Source organism: Callorhinus ursinus, unplaced genomic scaffold, assembly GCF_003265705.2.
Source record: "Callorhinus ursinus isolate GAN/ISIS: 27379988/994484 unplaced genomic scaffold, GSC_fseal_2.0 scaffold1, whole genome shotgun sequence".
NCBI classification, from domain to species: domain Eukaryota; kingdom Metazoa; phylum Chordata; class Mammalia; order Carnivora; family Otariidae; genus Callorhinus; species Callorhinus ursinus.
In genome coordinates this window covers 37,557,863-37,576,152 of record NW_027397063.1, presented here as the reverse complement: position 1 = coordinate 37,576,152, position 18,290 = coordinate 37,557,863, and the positions used below count along the sequence as shown (strand labels likewise).

General features: G+C 36.8%; 1 long non-coding RNA gene across 3 annotated transcripts; it reads left to right on the top strand.

Moving 5' to 3' along the window:
* Window positions 1-1,840: 1,840 nt before the first annotated feature.
* LOC141373980 (uncharacterized) lies at window positions 1,841-17,497 on the top strand. 3 transcript variants are annotated; one of them, XR_012380468.1, is made up of 4 exons: window positions 1,841-1,952; window positions 2,087-2,248; window positions 8,056-8,404; window positions 17,284-17,497. It is a non-coding gene; the product is annotated as an uncharacterized lncRNA (long non-coding RNA). The 3 variants fall into 3 exon arrangements; XR_012380463.1 differs by lacking the exon at window positions 17,284-17,497 and having other exon boundaries at window positions 8,056-12,176; XR_012380477.1 differs by lacking the exon at window positions 17,284-17,497 and having other exon boundaries at window positions 1,880-1,991; window positions 8,056-12,176.
* The last annotated feature ends 793 nt before the right edge of the window (window positions 17,498-18,290 follow it).

Genomic DNA, 18,290 nt, shown 5'->3' with positions numbered 1-18,290 from the left:
TGATAGAATATCTGCTTCTTTGGTGAATGGGAGTAGAAGGGAGCTTGGGGATTCTTACTATTTCATTCATACATTTTGATGAATTCTTTTATCAAATGCAAATAAGTGTGGGACAATTTATATAAAATGCTTTTATAATCATCATGATAGGCACAAAGTGGCAGCAAAGCATTAGAGGATTATAAGAGGGTCAGAAGGAGAGGTTGATTTTAACATGGACTCTTAAGAGGATTTTTCTGTTTTTGAAAGAGATTTGGGACTAGTCCTCAGAGGATTAGTAGAACTTTGTCTGGAGCACCCCTAAAAATGTCATCAAGTATATCTGTCAGTCTATTTTTATATAGAAAAATATGTATTAATATTTTCATATAATTAACTTTACCTCAGACTTATTTCTTGCTCCACAGAATACCCAGAAGATTCTAGAAGAGGGAAGGACTACATGACAGAAAACTTTAGTCCATTTTTATTTCATTTTTTTCTCGACAATTATAATTCATTAACTGGAACCAACCACATGTTGCACAACTGATTATTTGATTAAACTGTGAACTTCTATTGTTCTCTTATTGTTCCATGTGGCTTAACATTACATCCCCAACTAGACTGTAAACTCTTTGAGAGTCGTAATATTTTAACACTTCAATACATTTGCTGACTGATTGAAAAGCTTAAAAAAAATCTGTGTTCTCTTGGGCTGATGGGTTAGGGAGGAAAGGAAACTAATGTTTCATTTCAATAACTCTACACCTTACACTCAATAGACGTCCTTTCTCATAATTCTTAACATCCATCACCTTCATTTCAGTGATGAAAAAAATGGTTTGATACCTGAAAAGTTAGTCAGCTTGGCCTTTGTTATGGTGCTTACAATGAAAACCAGATCTGTATTTATCCAAAATCTATTCTTTTTCTTTTTATAAACTTGTAAGATTTGCTTATGAATCTTATATAATATATAATTATATAATGTAATCATAATATATAATATATCCCAATAAGATTGTTCACATATGTAATTATATAGTATGTATCATAAATCATATATCATATAATATATATAGTTGCATAATGTAATATAATCTTGATATATATATTGAATATCCCAATAAGATTTATTTCTCACATCATCTTTGTTTACACATCATTTTGCTCCTGTCTCAAATAAAACCCAGACTTGTAGCATCAGATTATTAATGAGGTACCAAGTGGGAATATTAGCCACCTAGAATGGAGAAAAAGTAAGAACAACATTTTTTTCCTGGTTAGTCACGATGATTAAACTGCAGCAAACATGAATTCCTTTCTCCCTTCCAGAGGCTTGTATCAGGATGGGACAAAGAACCACGATGAAGCCAAACCCCACAAATTATCTTGGTCTGGCCAGACAGAGAACTTTCTGGTTTATTGACCCTAGTGCAGCGCTAGTAACTAGGGCAGAGGGCAAAGTGGCTGTGAGGCTCTGGGTGTGTTCCCAGCTCTCCGAGGGACCGATTCCCCATCTGCCATACCGTCAACACATTGTAGTGAATGTCTGGCCTCACCAGGAAAGCCGCCAGCCTCGTTTCCTCTTTGGCTCTGCTGTGTCAAGTCCAGAGGAAGCCTGCTTATGTCACCCTTCTCCTGGAACCACCCACACCATTAGGCAGAAATGGCAGCAAGAAGTGAAGACTTGTCATTGAAAAGAGGTGGTATTTGGGAAAGCCCCTTGGGGTCCTGGAACAGGGTAGGAAAACAAAGTAGACTAGGCCCAAAGCGCCTGAAACCGAACAGGGCAGGAAGGGGGTGGGGGGAGGAGAAGTCCTCAGAGAAGGTAACCTGAAGTGATTTAGTCAGCGACAGCAGTTCCGTTTGGCTTAGTCTCTGCTGGTCCTGTTGGCTGGCCAGAAACATTTGCCCTGTGCTGGTTTTCAGACTGGCCTAGAATTACTTCTATCACAACAGAATTGACAGTAACTTTGGCACACTTCACTTTGCCCTTCTCTTGCCCTGTATGTTCATTTCTTTATTCCTTCTTTCCTTGCTTTCCTTCCCCCTTTTCTTTTTTCTTTTTTTTTTTTAAAGATTATATTTATTCATTTGACAGAGAGAGACGGAGAGAGAGAGAGTGAGCACAAGCAGGGTGAGCGGCAGGCAGAGGGAAAAGCAGACTCCCCGCTGAGCAGGGAGCCGGACGCGGGGCTCGGTCCCAGGACCCCAGAACCATGACCTGAGCCGAAGGCAGAGCTTAACCGACTGAGCCACACAGGCGCCCCTGTTTTTCATTTTTTATTCATGTACCCCATTTAACTGCTGACACCCATAGATACTGTATGGCCTTCCTGATATCTTCAGAACAAAAAGACTGCCACTTGTTTGAGGATATGGATAAAGTATATTGTAGGAAATACCATAAAAGGTATATGGTTTATAGAATGTTCTGTTGGCTAATGGAACCTATTTTGGAACATGAGATTTAAATCAGGAGCTTTTTCTTATTGGTGCTTTGAGGAGCTGAACTTAATGTAACCTTACCGAGGAATGTTGAAAAATGTGACTAATTAATTGTATGTGGTAGTTTAACACTGTCAGGGGCAACCGTAGGAGGTACTGATGAACAATTATGAAGAACAAAGCATGAAAATAAGCCTGATCAAGATTTATGAAAAACAGGTTGTCAGAATCGGCTTGATGTAATTCCTGATGCAAATCGAATAACGACTGATATGCTTTCCTTAAAGTAAGATGATGAATTGTAGCTTCCCGTACATGTTAATAGAGCTACATTTCCATTATAGCTTTGTAGGCACTTGCTGGCTGCCTGCCTGAATTCGGGTTTTTGTTTGGTTTGCTTTGGTTGGTTTTCCTCAGTAGTAAACTTACCTAATTTATATTTATGAAGTGGCCCACTCATTTGGGCTTTATTTTCTCCCCCCTCCAACAGTGTTGAGTAAGTATCACTGTGTTAGCTGGTTTGGGAATCCAATGGGCCTGAGCTCAGGTTCCCTGTTCTGCAGTTGACCAACAGGAATATCAGTAAGTTTTACCTTCCCTGAGTTCCAGTGTCCTCATTTGTAAATGCGGAATGATAATAACCACCTTGCTGGAATGTTGTAAAGATTAGAGGTGCTGGTGTAAAGCCTCTGGTATATAGTACTTACTACCCAGTACATACTGTGTAAATGAAAAGAATGCTGCTTAGAACAAGTTAAGTAAATCAGGATAAGTTTCTTGGCATGGAATGTTAGGTCACCATTTAAAATAAAATTTCCAAAGACTCTTACCGTGGGACGAATGTGTATGGTAAAATAGGAAGTGTAAAGGCAGGTTACAAAACCTGATATATAGGATGATTTAAACAGTGCAGATAAAAACCCTGCAAGGAAGAAATGTTTGGAAGGACATAGACCAACATGTAAAAGTGGGTATGTTGGCTGCGTACCCCCTTTTCTATGTTGGCAAAGCATGGGTTTTATAAGATGGAAATGGCGGGCACTGGTTTGCTAGAGCCTGTGATGCCCTTTGTGGCAAGGGCTCCAGTTCTGGGCAGTGGAAAATAAGGAGTCTGGGAAAGGGTTTCCTCTCTAACAAAAAGTGACACATGGGGCTCCATGTTGGGGCCCCAAATATTGTCAGAGTGGCACATGGCACCTGGAACAGGGGACCCATCTTGCAAGCATGAAGGTATTTCGTCAATGTACCATGTATGGCAGATAGGGAGTCCTGCCACCTGCTGAAATTGTGGAGCTGCTCACAAGCCTGGAAATAGTTTCTTCCAGATTTCTGGGTGCTAAAGTAACAAAACCCTATTTTTTAAGCCACTTTCAGCAGTGTCTTCTGTTACGTGAAGCTGAATACTCACTCACTGATTTGAGAAATATAGCTATTTAAAAACTTAATTAAAATGTTCTTTTTCCTGGGTGGCTCAGTTGGTTAAGTGGCTGCCTTCGGCTCAGGTAGTGATCTCAGGGTCCTGGGATCGAGCCCCACTTCAGGCTCTCTGCTCAGTAAGGAGTCTGCTTCTCCCTCTCCCTCTCCCTCTGTGTGCTCTCTCTCAAATAAATAAATACTTTTCTCAAAAAAATTTTTTTTCTCAAGTTTTCCACCTTTCATGATTTCCAAATCTTTTTTTTTTAAAGATTTATTTATTTATTTGTGTGTATGAGAGAGAGAGAGAGAGCACATGAGTGGGAGAGGAACACAGGGAAAGGAAGAGAAGCAGATTCCCCCCTGAGCAGGGAGCCCAAAGCAAGGCTTGATCTCATGACCCTGAGATCATGACCTGAGCCAAAATCAAGAGCCCAGTGGTCAGCCGACTGAGCCACCCAGGCACCCCAAGATTTCCAAATCTTTAAATTGGGAAAAAGTATCTTAAGTAGCAAGTTATTGGATCTTAACATAGTAATGTATTGGTGCTATTTGACTTAACTGAAGGATGGTTTCTAAGAGCTATTGAGTATTTATTTCCTCTCTTTCCTCCACACCCTCCTGACCCCCCAAAATATTTTAACTGTGTGTCACCCCAGTGATTGCTACCATGCAAATCAGTAAAATGCGTGAAACTCTCTTTGGATTATTTCAATTTTGACCAAGCTGTTGGCTGTTGCATATCTTACACAAAATATTACAAAATAATGAAGATGAATAACATTTACTAACTCTACAAACTGAACCAGTCAGGCGCTCCTATTTTGTTTCTTTTGTTCAGTATAATCACCTACCATTACTATGTCTCCTATCACTTATGGCGTCAAGTAAAAGTCTACAATCATCATTTAACGTGTGATTTTTTTTTTTTCCCAGCTAAGTGTTACTAGAAACCTTAAAATATTTGTTTTAAAATTCTCATCACAGGAGAACACCCTCCCTTGTTTTTTTATAGGCTATACAGTCCTGGGATCTTTGCAAACATATTGTCTGAACTTCCATTTCACAGATCAGGAAACTAAGACTCAGAGAATTTAGGGGCTGGGGCAAAGATTGCACAGTTGACAGGGCAGGAGCTATTTAATAACCCAGACCCTGTGACTACCGACCCAGAACCCTTTTAACCAAAGATTGTAAAAAGTATAAAACCTCACAGCAGATATTTTTTCCATTTAGCTCTTTTTAAAAAAAATAAAATAAAAAATAAATAAATAATAAAACAAAACAAAACAAAACATTTTCTTACTAAATGAAGGTGACACAGATGTCAGGTATTATGGTAACAATATTAAAATTCTGGGGCCAGACAAATTTTATTTAATTTGATGCTTTTCAAAAAATGTGATTTTCTCTTTACACCTTACTAAAATTTCATATACAATAAATTTGCAAATATAATGTCTTAAAATTAATGATTTAATTTTTAATTTAGAAAATATGGACATGGTAGTAAAGTTAGGCCTCACATTTCTCTTCATATTAAGTTGTTCTGAACCTTAATAAACTTGCTTGCTTCACAGGTTGATAGAAAATAATGACCAGATAGAGGACATCAGGCAAGGGGAAAATATTTTGTTTTTTTAATTTTATAATCTGGAAAGATCTGACATCATACCCCCCAAAAGACAAATGAGAGCAAAGGAGGCTTAAAGAGAATTGGTTTTTTTGGACACAATCTTATTAAAGAGATGCAATCCATGATCTGGGGAAAAATCACTTAAATCTTGAAAACCTTAGTTTTCTCTTCTGTTAAATAGGGACAATAAAATTCTAATTTCAGAAGATTGTTCTAATAATTAAATGAGTCATTTCTTATAAAACACTTAGCAGAACACCTGACAAATGTAAGTAACATTGATTGGTCTTTGCAGATGCCCCTCTTCCATTTGTCACTTTCATTTTATCTTCCCCTTTTCTCTTTCTCCAATTAGTTTTTACATTCTTTCCAACTTTTCCTTTCCTTGCATTTCTGCCATCTCTTCCCTCTTCCACTCTTCCTCCACTCATCACTTTCCTCTCCAGATATTTTTTCATTCTTTTCTGCCCAGATTATAACCTTAGCTAACCAGTGACAGCATTCATAGAGTTGCTGACTTCCAACATTTATATTTCTCTGCCTACTGGTTGTCATAGATCTTTTTTTCCCTGTGTCAATTATACTTCACATAAAAAAAAAAAGAAGGCAACATCCTTAGTAGATCATTTGGTGCCTTTGTAGATCGGTATGTTCTTTAAGACCCTAAATATAGATATTTAAAATTTGCAGTTTGTGAAAAGGATGAGCTTAATTTCCTATACAATAAACACAATAGCTAATATTTATTTAAAACAGACTATGTCCCAGACCCTGTTCTATGCATTTCATGCTTATTACCTGATCTAATTGCCTAGAGAAGCATAACATCTGACAAGCAGTTTTTTAAAAAGTTTTTTTTACTCAGCCACCAGAAAGGATGAATACCCAACTTTTACATCAACATGGATGGGACTGGAGGAAATGATGCTAAGTGAAATAAGTCAAGCAGAGAAAGTCAATTATCACATGGTTTCACTTATTTGTGGAACATAGGAATAGCATGGAGGACATTAGGAGAAGGAAGGGAAAAATGAAGGGGGGGGATTGGAGGGAGAGATGAACCATGAGAGACTATGGACTCTGGGAAACAAACTGAGGGTGTTAGAGGGGAGGGGGTGGGGGGATGGGTTAGCCTGGTGATGGGTATTAAGGAGGGCACGTTCTGCATGAGCACTGGGTGTTATATGAAAATAATGGATCGTGGATCACCACATCAAAAACTAATGATGTATTGTATGGTGACTAACATAACATAATAAAATTTTAAAAAAAAGTTTTTTTGGAAAAAAACAACAACTATATGCCCATTAAGTAAAATGATGACAGTATTAATAAGTGCATAGAAACTAGATTGCTCCCATAATTTCATATTCCTGATATAATATTTAACATTTTAGTATACACCTTCATACATGCTTATAAGTTTTATAGACATACATATCAAATAAATGAGATCGTACTGCACACATGGTTTTTAAACTCCATACACAATTTTGTGATAAAGTATTTCTTGATGTTGAGATGGGGGCTATAGATTAGTTTCTAGAAGGAACCACAGCCATACTCCCTTTACTGAAGAAAGGTCCACTTCCCTTTGGAAAGGTCAACATTCCCCACTGACCACACATTCAAATTACAGTAGCGAGGGTGACCCATGGTGGTGACGAATGACAGATTGGGAGGAAGTAAAGAAAGGTTACTACCCTAAAATCTCTATAGTGAACTTATTGTTATTTTGGAGAAATCTAGTGAAAGCTCTCTGGATTTCCATGATCTTTATTAATAAGCATGCATCTATTACATTCTCTAAAGGGTGATCTTTATATTAAGAGAAGCATCACAGGTGCTCTGGGAAGGTAGCAAGTGGAAGAGAAGACTCTTATTTAGACGTCCCAATAGAGTTCCTTCCATTAATACATTCTGTTTCATAGTACATAAAAATACAGAACTGATACCATAGTAAACTTCTATAAGGTGGTTTCATTAAGAACTAGTATCTTTGGCCTAACACTGCAGGGTTCATATAGTCAGCAATGTTTTAGAACAATAGATGGGGATATTCTGAACTTCTTAGAGTATGTCACAAGGAGTTGATTCACAGGTTAGGTTAGACCAGAAGTATGTTTATAGCTGGGAAGAGGAAGGAGAGATACTCATCAGTCTCAATTTCATTTCTGAAGCAATCAGGATTAAATGAATTGTGAACCTTCTGCCTTGAGGATGATGTAATTGGTAAATTTTATGCCTTTCTTTTATGGCACCACCCATGATTAGTGCTTAAGTCAGGATGGGAATTTCCATTAGATGAGTAATAAAGTCAGTGGCTTAATCTGAGAAAGTCAAGGGCAGCTTGACATTGACTGAAAAATACTATCTGAGGAGTCAATATATAAGTCAGGGGAGATTTATATCTATAAATGAGAACCTGACATCTTGATGTTCCACAAATTTTACCATAAGTCTAATGTCAACTAGTTTTTAACTATGTTTGGGTGTCAGTGGTGCATGGGGTAAACATTTTATATTACTGTAATAAGATCTTGAAAAGATCTTTTTTTTTTTCCCTTTTCCAGTAACAGGGAGTAGTTGGTTGTAGACCAAATCTTCGTTTGAGAATTTGCAATGCTGGAAAATATATAAAACCATGAATCTGAAGGCACTGGAGAATTCTGAAGCCACAAGGTCAAGATTCCTGGGAGAAAGCACATTGGACAAATTGAGGAAACATCTCAAATCTTCTAGGCCCTATCTGTCTCCCAGGTCCTCAAATTACTATGGACCTGAGGTCACCACTACTTCATCAATAGCTCCACAGCCTACCTCAGCCTCCCCCAAGGGGAGTGCCAGTCTCCAGCATGAACTCCTTTGTGTCTGAAGCAGATGGAGCTGTGGCAGCCATGGTAGTGGGCCCTATCATACCCAGTGAGTCTCTGGTTTCTCTCACTAGTTTCTGGAATTGGATGAAGCAACATGCTACAGGGTATAGAATTTTGTTTCCCCAGTGGGTCTAAAGAGGCCAGCTGAAAAACCTGGAAATGCATAGAAGTTAATGCCTTATGGGGTAAATGTTGACCAGTGAAAGATAAGTCATTCAATGGAGGAAGCCACTGAATAAATGCCTCTCCCTTTCTCCCTCTGACAGACTATTCCAAGACTGGCTGTCCCTAGGCTGTGAGCTATGTCTCTTCATGAAGCTGTGGTCATATGCAATAAGACACTAGTTTGTATTCACTTTCCTTCCTTTCTGCCCAAGTTTCTTTTCCCTTTACTTTCATTGTCTCAGGGTTATACCTCCCAGTAAACAATTCTTTTCTAGGGAACTGAGGCCAAGACAGAATGAAAGTACAGAGAAGTGAGCCCAGTTTGGCTCTTTAGATTTGTCTATTTGTAAGCAGAAGGCAATAGGCTGAGGAGCTGAGCAGAGTTTCCAACAGTCTTACGGTATTGGTGGGCAAAAACTGGACTTGAGGCCCACCCAGGAGGAGAGACCCAGGTGAACATTCCAGTTTTAGCTTGGAACTCCAGAAGGGCTAGATGTGCCCTCAAATATAATGAAGGATGGCATCCAATCAATTAAATCCTTGACAGAATTACCATTAATCTTTCTCTTATCCAGTTGCCAAATGAAAATAGATTCTCTCTGGAAGACAGTATTATCTAGAGTCTTAAATTATCTCTATAATTTCTCATATATATCGTCTGGCTACCAATCAAAATTTACTTTGGGTACCAGGAATGAGATGACATGACAGAAAAATAAGAGAAAAACATATTATAAGACATATACTCACTGGAAATCCAAATATTGGAATTACTATACATGACCCTTATATAATGTATTAATATGTTAAAGAATCAGATGATAAAATAAAATCTCAGCATAAATCTGGAAAATATAAAAATTCTTCAAAAGTAAATTATAGAACTGAAAAAATATAATAACTAAATTTGAAAGTTAATTAAAGCAGATGAGGAGCAATTAAAGAGAGCATTAGTAAATCGGAACATAGATTGGGAGAAAATATCCATTACAAAGAACAGAGAGAAAAGACAATGGAAAAATAGCAAAAAAAAAAAAAAAAGAGGAAGCATAAGAGATATATGGGAAATGGTGAACTATTTAACATATATGTAATTGAAATCTACCAAAAAAGAAAAAAGAAAAAAAACAGATGAGACAAATGAAGCAGAGACAAAATTTGAAGATCAAAATGACAGACTTTTACAAAATGTCAAGCCACGAATTCAGGAGGTTATAAACCCCATTCAAATTAAATACAGATAAAATGAATATAGTGTATCATAGTAAAACTGGCCAAAAAAAAACAAAGACAAAGAAAATATCAATACAGTCTGGAAGAGAAAGATATATGATTTTCAGAATAGCAGCAATAAGACAGATTTGAAATTCTTAACAGAAGAAGGTAGGCCACAAACATAAAATGACATCTAACATCAGAGCTAGAGGAAAAGAACTGTACTGGAATTCTACACCCACTGAAAATGTCTTCTTAAAGTGAAAGCAATATAAATATATTTTCAAATAAAAAAAACTGAGAGAATTATTCACCAATTTATACTAAAGAAATACTAGTGGGAGTTCTTTAGTCAGAAGGTAGATTGTCCCAGGGGTACCAGGGTGGCTCCCTTGGTTCAGCATTGAACTTTTGATTTCCACTCAGGACATGATCTTGGTTGTGAAAATTGAGCCCCAAGATGGGCTCTGTGCTGGGTGTGGAAATCTGCTTAGGAATCTCTCCCTCTTCCTCTGCCCCTCCCCCCCAACTTATGCACCCCCATGCTCTTGCTCTCTCTCTCTCTCTCTAAAAAAACAAAAGAAAGAAAGAAAAGAAAAGAGGAAAGTAAATTGTCCCAGATAGAAAGCACAATGAAACAGGAAGAAATAAAGAACAACAGAAAAGATAAATACATGGGTAAATCTAAATGAATGTGTAATGTGTAAAATAAGAATAATGTCTGGAAGAAGTAAAATCCATGACAACAATAGCACAAAAAGTGGGAAAAGGGTAAATGGTGTTAAACTACTCTATGAGCCTTGCATTGTTTGGAAAATAATTAAAATACTACTTTTTATCAGATTTTAGCAAGTGAAGGGTTCATGTACAGTTTCTAGAGTAAAAGCTAGAAGAATAGTGGAAATGTATAATTAGGAAGCTAATACAAGTGAAATATAAAATAATAAAAAGCCTAATTCAAAACATTGCAGAACGGAGGGAGAGAGAGGTTGGAAGGAGGGAGGGAAGGAGTGGCAGAGGGACAGCAAGAAAATCAAACATTAAATTTAAACTTCTAAGTTGTGTTAAAAAGTAAACAGGCTAAATACTCTAATTAAAAGACAATACTTGCCAGACTTGATAATAAAAATATTATGTGCTGCTTGCAAGAGATACATCTTAAATATAAGAATGCACAGAGATTAAAGCAAAAAGGACAGAAACGTGTAAACCATGCAGATGCTGAACAATGCAGGGCTGATAGACTAATATCCGATAATGTAGCTAAAAACATTTACTGAGAGATAAAAAGGACATTTCAAATGATAAAAAGTTTAATTCATCAGGAAGATATAATATTCTAAAATCAAATGACTTAACAAGAAGCCTTTGAAATACTTAAAGCAAAACCATACGTACCAAACCGCAAAAGAAGAAATAGGCATATCCACAATCATGGTGGGAAATTTTAACACAGGTGCCTCAAATAACTGATGGAGCAAGGCAAAAGCGGAAGGCGGAAGAGAAGGAGGGTGAGGAAAAAGATCCGTAGACCTTCAGAAGAGCTGAATAGCACAATTAACAAAATTTACCTAATTGACATATATGCGAATCACTGTAATCAGCAACTATTGGATAGACATTCTTCCCACATAGATCATTTGCCAAAATTGATTATATGATGAGCTACAAATGAAGTTTCAATAAATTTCAAAACACTGACATTGTGTCATTCTCTGATGACAATTCAATTAATCAAGAAATCAATAACCAAAAGATAATTAGGGTTAAAAAAAAAAAAAGCCTCAAAACTTACCTCACTCCACCGACAAAACTTAGCTCAGAATGGACTATACACCTAAATATAAAGGAAAAAAAATCTATAAATCTTCCATAAAAAATATACATCCTTTGTGACCATTGATAGGCAAAATCACCTAAAATGGGACACAAAAAGCTAAAAAGCCCTAGCAATAAATAGATAAAAATTAGGCTTCATCAAAATTAAAAACTGCTGCTTTTTAAAAGATCCCATTAAGAAAGTAAGACAACATAAAAAGTATATTTACAACTGAATAGTAAGAGAAGGCAAAAGATCCAATTTTAAAATATAAGCACAAAATTTGAATAAACACTTCACAAAAAAAGATATGGAAATGACAAGTACCTGCGAACTGCTCACCATCATTAGTCATCAGAAGAAATATACATTAAAAACATAATGAGATACCACTACAAACCTACCATAATGACTAAAATTAAAAGGGTCAACAATACCAAGGTTGGTGAGGATGTGAAGCAACTACCACTATAAAGTGGGACTATAAAATGATACAACCCATTTGGAAAATGGTTTGGTAATTACTTATCAAGTACCATTTTACCCAGCAATTTCACATTGGGAAAGACAGGAAGACATGTATGCATGTGTATTGACAAATACTTGTATCAGCTTTATTCAAAATAACCCCAAACCAGAAAAATGTAAATACCATCAACAGATCAATGGATTAATAAACTGTGGTATATCCATAGAATGAAATCTTTCTCAGCAGTAAATGGGCACAAACCAATGATGCATGCCACAAAAATAGATGAATCTCAAAAACACTATGTTGACAAAATAAGTCAGATGATAAAAGATTACATTCTGTATAGGATTCCATTTATTTGAAGTTCTGCAATAGGAAAATCTTAATCTATAGTGACAGAAAGCACAACAGTGGTTTCCTAGGTCAGGGATGTGGGAAAATTTATGATTGAAGAGCATGAGGGAAGTTTCTGAGAGGGGATGGCAGTGTATAATATCTTGAATTTGTTGGAGGTTACACAGGTGCATACATTGGTCAAAATTTATTGAACTTAAAATAAGTGTAACTTAATAGTACTTACATTATAATTCAGTAATGTTAATTCAGAAAAAAGAGACTTAAAAGATATATAAATAAAGTAGAAAATTTCCAAATATTTGGAAGTTGAGGAACATAGTTCTAAATGAAGCATGTGTTAAAAAAAAAAATCACAGTAAAAATTAGCAAATATTTAAACTGAATTGATAGTGAATATACAGAATATCCAAACTTGTTAACTGGACAAAATTATGCTCAAGAGGAAATTTATAGCCTTAAGTGCAAATATTAAAAATGTCTATAAATTAATTATTCAAATACCCAAATAACTAAATTTCTAATTTCAAGGGGTTACAAAAAGAACTGCAAATTCAGTCCACTGAAACTAGAAGGAAGAAAATAAAGATAAAAGCAGAAATTTATGAAATATAAAGAAAATATGTAATAGAGAGAATCAGTTAACTCAAAGTTTGGTTCTTTGAAAGGAATTAATAACATTGATAAAATCCTGGTAAGACTGATCTGGAAAAAAAGAAAAAAGTCATAGATAATATCAACAATGAAAAGGAAGATATCACTACAGTTTCTGAGTACTATAAGTTTGAAAATTTGAATAAAAGAGATTAATTTCTAGAAAATCAAAACTGATTGCAAAGGATACAATAAGATATAGAGAATACAAATATTCCTGAGAAGCTTAAACCTCCACACTGCTCACCATCCTCTTAACAAGAGGCTTTCATCCCTAGGTAAGTTGGGATATTTGAACAATTTTGTGGTTTTCCTGTTTGTTTTTAAGTTTTTATTTCCAGTCAGTGTAATAGTGTAATATTAGTTTCAGGTGTACAATTTAGTGATTCAACACTTCCATACAACATCAGGTGCTCATCACAAGTGTACTCTTAATCCCCATCACCTATTTAACCCATCCCCCCACCCACCTCCCTTCTGGGTAACCATTAGTTTGGTCTGTATAGTTAAGAGTCTGTTTCTTGACTTGCTTCTCTTTTTTTTCCCCTGTGATCATTGGTTTTGTTTCTTAATTTCCACATATGAGTGAAATCATATGGTATTTGTCTTTCTCTGACTTATTTTGCTTAGCATCATACTCTCTAGTTCCATCAATGTTGCAAATGGCAAGATTTCATTCTTTTTGATGCTGAATAATATTCCATTATAGGGTGCCTGGGTGGCTCAGTTGGTTGGGCGACTGCCTTCGGCTCAGGTCATGATCCTGGAGTTCCAGGATCGAGTCCCGCATCAGGCTCCCTGCTCAGCAGGGAGTCTGCTTCTCCCTCTGACCCTCCCCCCTCTCATGCTCTCTCTATCTCATTCCCTCTCTCAAATAAATAAATAAAATCTTAAAAAAAATATTCCATTATATATATATATACACACCACATCTTCTTTATCTATTCATAAATCAATGGAAATTTGGGTTCTTTCCATGATTTAGCTATTGTTGATAATGCTGTTATAAACATCGGGGTGCATGTGTCCCTTCAAATCAGTATTTTTGTATCCTTTGGGTAAATACCTAGTCAAGCAAATGCTGGGTCATAGGGTAGTTCTATTTTTAACTTTTTGAGGAAAAAGTCTATACTCTTCCAGAGTGGGCTGCACCAGTTTGCATTCCCACCAACAGTGCAGAAGCGTTTTCCTTTCTCCACATCTTCACCAACACCTGTTGTTTTCTGTGTTATTAATTTTAGCCATTCTGACTGGTGTGAGGTAATGTCTCATTGTAGTTTTGATTTGTATTTCCCTGATGATGAGTCATGTTGAACATCTTTTCATGTTTCTGTTAGCCATCTGTATGTCTTCTTTGAAAAAATATCTGTTCATGTTTTCTGTCCATTTTTAAACTGGATTATTTGTATTTGGGGTGTTGAGTTTTATAAGTTTTGTTGTTGTTGTCTTTGTTTGGTTGGTTGGATTTGTTGTTGTTGTAGGCAGGCGAGTGGAAGAGGAAGAGGAAGAGAGAATCTTAAGCAGGCTCCATGCCCAGTGCAGAGCCCAACACAGAGCCCAACTCGGCGCTGGATTTCACAACCCTGAGGTCATGACCTAAGCCAAAATTAAGAGTCAGGAACTTAAACAACAGAGTCACCCAGGTGCCCCATGTTTTATAAGTTCTTTATAGATTTTGTATACTAACCCTTTATTGTTAGGAACTAGTTAGGTAGTCAGGGCTAGGGTCCTCAACAAGAAAATATGGAGTCAGGACAGCTAAAATAAAACAGCACTGACATCCTGTTTTGCAGCTTAGATAGGACTGCACTGACATTCTGCTTTCAGCCTTTGCAGAAGTGACTTCTGCAAAACGTCCTAAAATAAGACAATTAACCACAGAAGCATTTTTGTCAATATCATGGGCAAAGGGCAGTTAAGACATAAGCCCCCAGATGTCAGCAAAAAAAGACCATCAGCTCGTGGACATTAACCCAATAGGTAGACAGATACGTGACCAAAGCCCCGATTGGCACAACTCAGCACATCCTGATTGCTTAAAATAGTTGCACAAAAGAGTTCATAAAACCCCTAAACTTAGAAACTCTGGAGGCAACCCACTTGGGCCCCCCTCCCTCTCCAGGAGCTTATACTCTTACTCAATAAATTTTGCTTTGCTGTCCACCACTCTTTGTCTGATCTACCTCTTCATTCTTCAAAGTGGTGTGACCAAAAACTGTGTGTACTAAGGGGACACGAATCCTGTAACATTATCAGATATGTCCTTTGCAAATATCTTCTCCCATTCCATAGGTCGCCTTTTAGTTTTGTTGATTGTTTCCTTTGCTGTGCAGAAGATTTTTACTTTGATGAAGTCCCAATGGTTTATTTTTGCTTTTGTTTCCCTTGCCTCAGGAAGTGTATGTTGCTACAGCCAATGTCAAAGAGGTTACTGCCTATGTTTTCCTCTAGGATTTTAATGGCGTCCTGTCTCTCACATTTAGGTCTTTCACCCATTTTGAATTTCTTTTTGTGTATTGCATAAGAAAGTGGTCCAGTTTCATTCTTTTGCATGTGGCTGTCCAGTTTTCCTAACACAATTTGTTGAAGAGACTGTCTTATTTCCACTGTATGTTCTTTCCTGCTTTGTCAAAGATTAATTGACCATAGAGCTGTAGATTCACTTCTGGATTTTCTATTCAATTCTATTGATCAACGTGTCTGTTTGTGTGCCAGTACCATACTGTCTTGATCATTACAACTTTGTAATATAGCTTGAAGTCTGGAATTGTGATGCCTCCAGCTTTGCTTTTCTTTTTCAAGGTTGCTTTGGCTATTCACAGTCTTTTGTGGTTCCATACAAATTTTAGGACTGTTTGTTCTAGCTCTGTGAAAAATGCCGTTGGTATTTTGATAGACAACCCAATACAAAAATGTTCAAAAAACTTTTGAACAAGCACTTCACAAAAGAGGATAATCAAATGATGAGCTAATGTGGGAAAAGGTGTTCAATCTCGGTAGTTGTCAGGGAAGTGTCAACATCGAGATAACAATCTATCCAGCACAGAATAGCTAAATTAAAAAAGAAGAAACTGTCAATACCAAGTGCAGAGATGCAGAACAACAGGAACTCTCCTGCCACTTGCGAGATAGAAAATTGGCACAGCCTCTTTGGAAAATTGTTGGGCAGCATCTTCTGAAGCTGTTCATATACATACCCTATAGCCCAGCAAATTGGCCCTTATGCGTATTCTCAACAGAAAAGCATACATGTGAGTACAAATTATCACAACACTATTCACAATGACCCCAACCTAGAAACAACACAAATGCTCACCAAAGTGAGAATGGACAAATATAAAAAGGTATACTCAAACAATGGAAAAACTCTCTAGCAATGAACATGAACAAACTTCTATTTAATGCAAAATATGAATGAATTTCATCAATGTAAGTGAAAGAATACTGATACATCCTCTATGGTTCAATTATCTATGATGTTTAAAATCAGACCAAGCTAAATGATGGTTTAATCAACAGGCAGAAAATATCGATTAAGCAAGATGAATAAGCTCTAGAGTTTGGCTACAGCATTGTGTCTATAGCCAAAATGTCCAATTAAAATTTAAGAAGATACATCTCATGGTGTGTCCTTATCACAATAAAATCCAAGACAAACAAACAAAAAACTAAACTAAATGATGGTGTTAAAGGTAGGATAGTGGTTATATTACTGGAGGAGGGAGAGGAGTAACAAGTGGGATTAGACAGGAGAGGCTTCCCTGACCCTCATTATGTTTTATTTCTTAATCTCATGGTGATTATAAGTATGTGTTCCTGTTGTGATAATTCATCAAGCTCTATGCTTATGATGCACTTTTCTGTATGTTATATATCAATGAACTTTAGGAGATCATAAACCAGCCAATTGTGGTTACAATACAGGTTAAATGAGCATTTATGGAAGACCTTGTGCTTTTTCTATTTTATTTTTTTAAAGATTTTTATTTATTTATTTGAGAGAGAGAGAATGAGAGAGAGAGAGCACATGAGAGGGGGGAGGGTCAGAGGGAGAAGCAGACTCCCCGCCGAGCAGGGAGCCCAATGCGGGCCTCGATCCAGGGACTCCAGGATCATGACCTGAGCTGAGGCAGTCGCCTAACCAACTGAGCCACCCAGGCGCCTGGCCTTGTGCTTTTTAAGTATTATTCATTTTCTTCTTCATCATAACCTGATGGAAAATATACTCAATATCTTTATTTTATAGACGAAAATCCTGAGCCTGAGGGGAAGAAAAGCAAATTGTCCAAGATCTCACAGCTTGTTTTCCTGTCTTCAAAGTTTTTGTTTTCTGCACTGTATTTATGTCTCCTCATGTAGTTTTCTTCAGAATTCACAACTTGCCTTGCAGAAAATATTACACTTAAGTAATCCAGATAGTTGAATTTAATCATGTAAATTCCAAAGAAAGACAATCCAAAGACTGGAACCATTAACAATAAAAAAAAAAAAAGATAATCCATTGTATATAAATCTGTCTTTGCTTTCCAGATCATTCCTTGAGAATGTAACTTTTCAAGGTAACAGAGAAGTTAACAGAACCTCTCGATAATGAGCCTAGGATACTTGCTAGAGCCCTGCAAGTTAAATGTAGCTGAAATAGGAAAGTAACCATGATTTACTTCATTCACTCAAAGTGAAAGAAATATAATTTTTAAACATTTTTCTAAATTAAATAAATCTGTTCTCCCACACATTCACCAAGGTTGGAAGAAAATCCAATTTTTAACTGACAGAAAATCTAATTTTATTCATGGAGTGAGTAGGTGGGACCCGTTTTCTATCTCAGAATTCTATGAGGAATCCCAGGGCCTACTGGAAATTTGAGATGGGCCTTTGACCTTGACCTCACTGTCAAATGTTCTCCGTCCAAGCTGAACAATTTATTCCACACGAACTTCACAGCTAGGAATCTCACTGTTGCTTGACCATGCAGGCGTCCCCCATGTGAGAACTGGGCAGCCCCTCCCACTTATAAATTCTTTTCTGCCACCTACTTCCCTCAAATCCAGGGCATCCTACTCTCAACTCTTAGAGCTCCCACCTTTTCAGATAATTCAGCTCCTGGACTAAATTCTAGGAAAACTATTGGAAGAACCTAAGGGACTTATAACCAAAATGTCTTGGGCAGTACATTGGAAACATCTGGAAAATGTTTGGCACGCAGTTTAAGCAGATGTGTATGTATGGAAATTTCCAGAAAATAGACTGATA